Here is a 6,792-nt window from a genome sequence, read left to right as displayed (position 1 = left end):
AACAAATATTACAACAAATACTAATGGTTAAACTGAAATATACTAATTGATCAAGAAAATATATAATTTGAAAATAAATTATTAAATGATAATTTACTTTGTAAATTATAGGACTGGTTGAGTTGTCACACATGCAGCTAACATAAATGTCTGCTCAATCTAAAATTAAAACCAACTAATTGCAGCATTACCACAAAAATGGAAGAAGCACTTGGAAGGGGAGAAAGTAAGGAACTTCTCTGTTGGCCCTGCATTAAAGACCAAAATTGGTTAAAGAAAATTGTGATAAAAAGTATACCAGTTTCATTTCAGGACAACAACAAAAGTGACAGCTGTGCCATATAGATTGCAAGATAGTTGAGAAGAGATTTCCGATGTCCCGATTCCATGGCACATGGTTTATTAACTTATACACAAAACGACGCCAGATTCAAAACTTTGTTTTTCAATTTAAATTATACAAAATTCTTGCAACCAATTAAATGTTATATTAATGGGTGATAAAACCATCCCAACACTGCAGATTTTGCTGCGAAGAGACAATCATTAGATCACTTGTTTTGGTACTGTCAAATATGTAGATTGTTTTTGGTCGCAGGTTCAGGAATGGCTGAAGAATTTACCTGGAGCCAACTCTGCAAATAGCACTGCTGGGTGATTTGAAAAGTCATAGTCAATTCACCAATAATATAATAATACTGTGAAGAAAAATGTTTAATTTACAATCTGTAGAAACTGAGAATATAAAGGTTCAGAACTATTGTGAAACATCACAGCTGAAAAATGTGGCAAATAGAAATCAAAACTGGATGGTGTTCAGAGATAGATGGTAGGGGTTGGTGGTAGCTGAAGGGTGGGACTTAAAATTACTAAATGTGACTGTTCTCAGACGATCCCACCGGTGAAGAAGCCGGGTGTGGAGGTCCTGGGCGGTTACACGTGGTCTGCGGTTGTGAGGCCGGTTGGACATACTGACAAATTCTCTAAAACGACTTTGGAGGCAACAACTCTGGTGGACATTCCTGCAGTCAGCATGCCAATTGCACGCTCCCTAAACTTAAGACATCTGTGGCATTGTTGTGACACAAAATTGCATTTTTTAGAGTGGCCTTATTGTACCCAGCACAAGGTGCACCTGTGTAATGATCATGCTGATAAATCAGTTTCTTGATATGCCACACATGTGAGCCACAGGGTCTTCCCTGTGGCTCAGTTGGTAGAGCATGGTTTTTGCAACGCCAGCATGGTGTGTGTGCAACGCCAGGGTTGTGGGTTCAATTCCCACGGGGGGGCCAGTACAAAAAAAATGCATGAAATGAAATGTATGCATTCACTACTGTAAGTCGCTCTGGATAAGAGCGTCTGCTAAATTACTAAAATGTAAATGTAAAAATGATGTATTATCTTGGCAAAGGAGAAATGCTCACTAACAGGGATTTAAACAAAATTGGAGAGAAATACGCTTTTTGTGCGTATGGAACATTTCCGGGATCTTTCATTTTAGCTCATGAAACAAGCACGTGTGTGTGAGAGAGATATCTACACACACACACACACACACAGTACCAGTCAAAAGTCTGGACACACCTACTCATTCAAGGGTTTTTCTTTATTTTTTACATTGTAGAATAATAGTGAAGACATAAAAACTATGAAATAACACATATGGAATCATGTAGTGACCAAAAAAAAAAAACTGTTAAACCAATTAAAATATATTTTATATTTGAGATTCTTCAAAGTAGCCACTCTTTGCCTTGATAACAGCATTGAGTAGGTGTCCAAACGTTTGAGTGGTACTGTATAAGGAAAGAGAAAAAAACAACAACTGGGCAATAGTTATTCCTCTAACATAGCGAAGAGGATCTCCCTCTTCCAACAACTGCAAGCTATTCTCTATGATGTCATGCTAATGCTCTGGCCAGGGCTGATCCACAAGGACAGGAGATTTGTCAGATGCTCCACTCCTCCTGGCACTCTTAGCAGGCCTCCAGAAATAAAATCTATGGATCGGCTCCAGCAGTTGAAGTTCCCGATGACTTTCATCCTCTCCGTCAGTAACCGGAGCAGCCGTTTCACGAGCCCGGTCAAACTATTTATTGCTCCAATAGATCACAGAACGTCGCCAACAAAATAACTTATTAGACTCCAATCACGTAGCACTTGCTCCGTTTCCACATTCATCTTCATAAAAAGCCATTATCCAGCAGGTCTGAATAGTGAAAGGGCTGTATGTACTCACGTAGCAAGAAGACTAAATTAAGACCGATCAACGTAATAAATGCTGTCTTTGTGCAGGGCTGGGGAGTCAGGAACAATTTTTACTGAAGCGGGTGAAGAAGAACTCCAGAACTTTGTGTGAATTCAATAAAACATCTTGCTAGACTTGCTGAATGTTCAACTGATGAGCTAACTCCCATTAACATGTTCAATGGCCCTCTTTGGCCAAGTAGCCTAGTCTGCATTTCTTAGTGTAATTTAAAAAAAGAATATTATACAAAATATTTTTACATACAACGCTAAAGGATATAAAGTCTATTGAAGTACTGACACTGGGCTTGAGAGGCCGTTAGATAGAGAGTGGAATCAGTGGATGACTCACAAATTGGTCACCTCAAGTGGGCCTCTCTTCAGAAGTCTACGAAGAAAAAAGCCAAGCCTTCAGTCAGACCTCAGGGGGACAAACCCTACTGTTCACTTCAAGGGCCTTTCAATAATCTCCCTTTTGCCTCATTTAGGTCTACTTGGAGAATGACAAGTGTTCTGCCCCAGAGCTCGGCCCCTCTGGGAGTGAACATGCGTTAGCAGGGAGAAAAGCCCCAGCGCCAGCTTCATGGCTCGTTAAACCTGGCCTAACGTTTACCAACATGGTGCCATTGAATGAGTGCTGCCCGTAATAGGGAAAAGTCAATGATGACATTATAAGGGGAATGAGTTGTTTATAAGGAAACAGAAGGATTGCGCTTCAGAGGTATGCTAGGTCTAGTCTACATCTTATCAGAAGAGATGGTGTCCATTCCGTTTCAAGTCTGGTAGCCTAGATAGGAGGATGGACGTCCATATCCATTTATGAATTCACTAGGATATCTTGGACAATATCTCAAAGTGAGGTTTGCAGACTGTGATATTTCCATTGCCAGCTTGTACAACTCTTTGAATTTGCAGTTATAAAATCACTAGCATATCTCCCACTGAGATCGATGTTTAATCTAGAACAGAGAGATTCTAATAGTGGGTAGAATATCTTCAAGTGTGGTTCCTTCCCAAACTGTGATATTTCCCTTGCAAGTCTGCACAACTTTTTGAATTTGCAGTTCACTGTGTGAGCTGAATGCAAACGACATAATCTAGTGCAAGAATATCTGTCAAATCAAACAGACTGGCTGTTGAGTGCTTAGTTACACTAGCATATGAAACCACGTGACAAAGAATGAAAAGGTGCACTCTTTAGATCATCAACAAAAAGATGTTTAATAGAATTGAGCTAATGACTAGTTAGCGACAGAACCTGCTGGGTGTTGGAGGTATTCAGAATCAGATTTAATGATTCATGTGAAGATATACTATACACTATACTTCATATTCAGCCTACTACATCCACTTGTATGGCACTCAATTATCAAGAATGAATTTGCCTTTCTGGCTGCTTGGAGAACGCCTGAGGACCAAACTGCTGAGTCGGGACTAGGAGAGTGATACGCTTTAGTTATGCTGATCTGTGCTTCGATCGCTTTGTACTTATTCAAACCTGATTAATAACAACTTTGGATTCTTCTGACAGTTTTTGAGTTGTTGATATTCGCGTGTTCTTCTTCTAGGCCTTGCCTGGCAAATCTCTGAGGGGCAGATCAGGGAATAATTTGGGACTATCAACAATGCTAACTTGTAACAAATAGAGCCAATCAAAACCATTACCTCAGAGATCCTGTCCTGGTTAGCCAATAGTGTGGCATGCAAAGTCAAAACATGTAAACCTATCTCTAAGAAACAGTTTGACATCAGAGCATTTCACAAAGAGCAAGGTTAGTCATTTCAAAGGCAAACAACTACCCTGGAAGCCAAACTGCCAGAGATGCCACAGAAACCTAACCTAGCTCTCAAGCCACTGTGTCTATGCCCAGCTGAGGAGAGTAACTGAATGCAGGCCTAAGACCTGATCTGTATAGTAATCAGAGCATTAAGAGTGTGTGTGTGTGGGGTGGTCGATGTCAAGTGACCGTGAAGACAGTGTAATGACAGATGTCACAGGGATAAGGGGATACAAGAAGAGAAAAAGTGTTTCAATTAAAAGAGATTATGACATCTTGACAGTTCAAAGGATTCCAACTGTAGAAGAACAGCTCATTGTGCCATGGAGTCCCTCTCGCTGAAATAATGGTACGGGACCTCTTCCTATAAACACATCTAGGGACGGGTGTTGACTAGCATAAGCTAAACTGCTGCAACATCTGATGGGTCTATCCATTTTCTCAAATAACCCAGTGCTTGTATGTCTCTATTCAAATAAACAAAGCCTTGTGAACAATAAAGCAACCTTCCTCTGGAGCACATCCAACTCCGGCAACATGACCCATCTTCCAGCCAGGCAAGCCCCATCCTCTCTGGGAGACAGACAGACTCATGCCAGGGCAGCCCAGCACTGCCATTATGACTGCATGCCCAGAGCAGGAGGCAGTTACCACCAACAATAAATGTGTATTCATGTCAGAGGACGCAAGAGGAGGAAAACGCTTGCTAGTCGCTACCTTTTAAAAATCAGCAACCAACAGAAACCTGGCAGGCTGAAGCAGAGAACCAAGCTTGGAAGTGTGGACCCAGCTTCAGCCATGTCTGTTTGGTTAGACTAGAGAGATTTGATTGGCTGTATTCCGACCACACAAGGGCCAAAGGTTATGTCTAGATGGGACGCAGCTTGTCAAATTTGACACCAAAAGTTGTTTTCCTAACCTAATTCTCCTAACCTGCAACGAAAAGTCAATTTTGACAAAAACTATATCCCTTCTAGACAAGACCAGGGCCAAAGCAGTTAACCAGAAGTGCCATAAAAATGGGAAAGGATCCAAGATGGACTTCCAAACCACCAATCTCAAATGTGTAGAACCTCATAGATACAGCCCGCAATTGCTTGGCTAATTTGTTTAACCACCCCCATTACTGTACCGGTCATTGGATAGTAGTCCTGCTTGTGACCCCAACCAGCTAATTTTGTTTCTGTATTTGACTACATTGTATATTTTATCACCACAGTAGTACCGAATGCCTACCTGCTTACTCTAGAACAGATCTATGTGCTTAGCATTTCAAACACATATGCCAGTCGGCATGCCATGTGGGATGTTGTTGAAGCCCATTATGAATTTCATTGGTCAATGCAAATGTCACGGTCAAAGTTACATCTTCCTAACTATACTGATAATTTTCCTCCCAGTGTGCATTATATATGTTTGCATTTCAGATCAGTTTTGTTTCATTTTATGAATACATTTTTTTTTTTAAAGTGGTTATTACAATGAAGTTACTTAATAAAAAGACCTTGGTAGTCAAATTTACAAAATTGCCAACAATGTTGCAATGCTCAAACATGAAGGCATTAGGCACTGTTGATAAATTGATGCTGTTTATCAATCGGAAGCTGCAGCCACATATCAGGTTGCTTGGATGCGAATCCCGGCCCCTCTAAATATTTCTCTAAATAAATCATGTTAAAAGATTAGAAAATACAATACGTCTTACCTTATTTCCTACGGTGAGCTTTAGTACATTTGAATTCAATTTGAGCTGTAATTTGCATGACAATAATCGATGTTCTGTCCTTGATACTCGTATCACAGACCAATAATTCGGTCGCAGCAAGAAGCTACAGTAGCAAAGCAACACAGTTAACGTTAGCTCTCTGTAGTCCTAACCATTTGGCAAAGTTTTAGGTTCAAAACGTGTTTTCTAGTCTCGAATTTATTTGCAAACAACCAAAGCAAATGTTGATTATCTCGGAAACAACGTGAAATAGAGCAAGTGTCAGAAAGAGGAAAAAATGGCTGCAAAGTGCGATATTTAAGCAAACAAGCTAGCTAATGTCAAGCAAGATAAAGTATATAGGTGCAACTTGTGTAACTTTTCAGCTAAATATAAAAATTAACACCATATGCAATTTCAGTAACCTACCTTGTCTTTGATGAGCTGACATTTTTAAAGTGCAAAAAAATATGTTTTACAGCACGCGACTGTGAAATGCTCGCAAATAGAGGAATCCAAGAGAGCAAATTCTTGCAAAATCCAATATTTGGAGAGGGTGTATTTCCAAGATATCCATTAAAACATCGTCGATGATAATTCCTACCGTTCAGTGGGCTTTCGTTAGTGGTGCCTCTGCAGCCATTTTGTTCAAACTAGTGATAGCAGCAGCTCGCGACGCTTCAATCCGAGGTACAGGACGTGCCTCTGTCCCTAGCGACTGGCCACGTGACCTCCAATAACAAACGGGTCCCACTCAAAAAGGCTCCCCATGCTCCGCCTCGCCGTTTCCATGACAACTACAGTGGCCAACCTCTCTCTACCTCCTTGTTTCCTTCCTCTCCCTTTCTGACTTGCTTATTAAGAAAGCAATGCATTGCAATAGCTATACAGTGTTTGAGCTCACAGTTCTGTAGCTTTTGAAGATTTAGAATGTTTAGTTCCTAATGTGTTATGTAACCAAGTACAATGTTTATGCTTCGCTGGATATGTACTTTTCACCTACAGAGGGCACAATTTCAACACATCTTATGTTGATCATACACCAGCACTTACAAACAT

At 40.4% G+C, this 6,792-nt stretch overlaps 1 protein-coding gene across 7 annotated transcripts in view; it reads right to left on the bottom strand.

The window, feature by feature from the left end:
* The window catches only part of LOC106606600 (trinucleotide repeat-containing gene 6C protein), a 99,533-nt gene extending 93,080 nt beyond the window's left edge, over positions 1-6,453 (bottom strand). For 6 of the 7 annotated variants that reach the window (XM_082972816.1, XM_082972818.1, XM_045715584.2 and 3 more), the window contains exon 1: positions 6,163-6,453. The gene's annotated coding sequence lies outside the window, so the exon portion shown is untranslated. The remainder of the gene's footprint in view (positions 1-6,162) is intronic. The other variant, XM_082972817.1, reaches the window with a different exon arrangement.
* Between the last annotated feature and the right edge of the window lie 339 nt (positions 6,454-6,792).

Source organism: Salmo salar, chromosome 03 (assembly GCF_965601325.2).
Source record: "Salmo salar chromosome 03, fSalSal1, whole genome shotgun sequence".
In the NCBI taxonomy this organism is placed as follows: Eukaryota; Metazoa; Chordata; class Actinopteri; order Salmoniformes; family Salmonidae; genus Salmo; species Salmo salar.
This window is presented reverse-complemented; position numbering and strand designations above follow the sequence as displayed.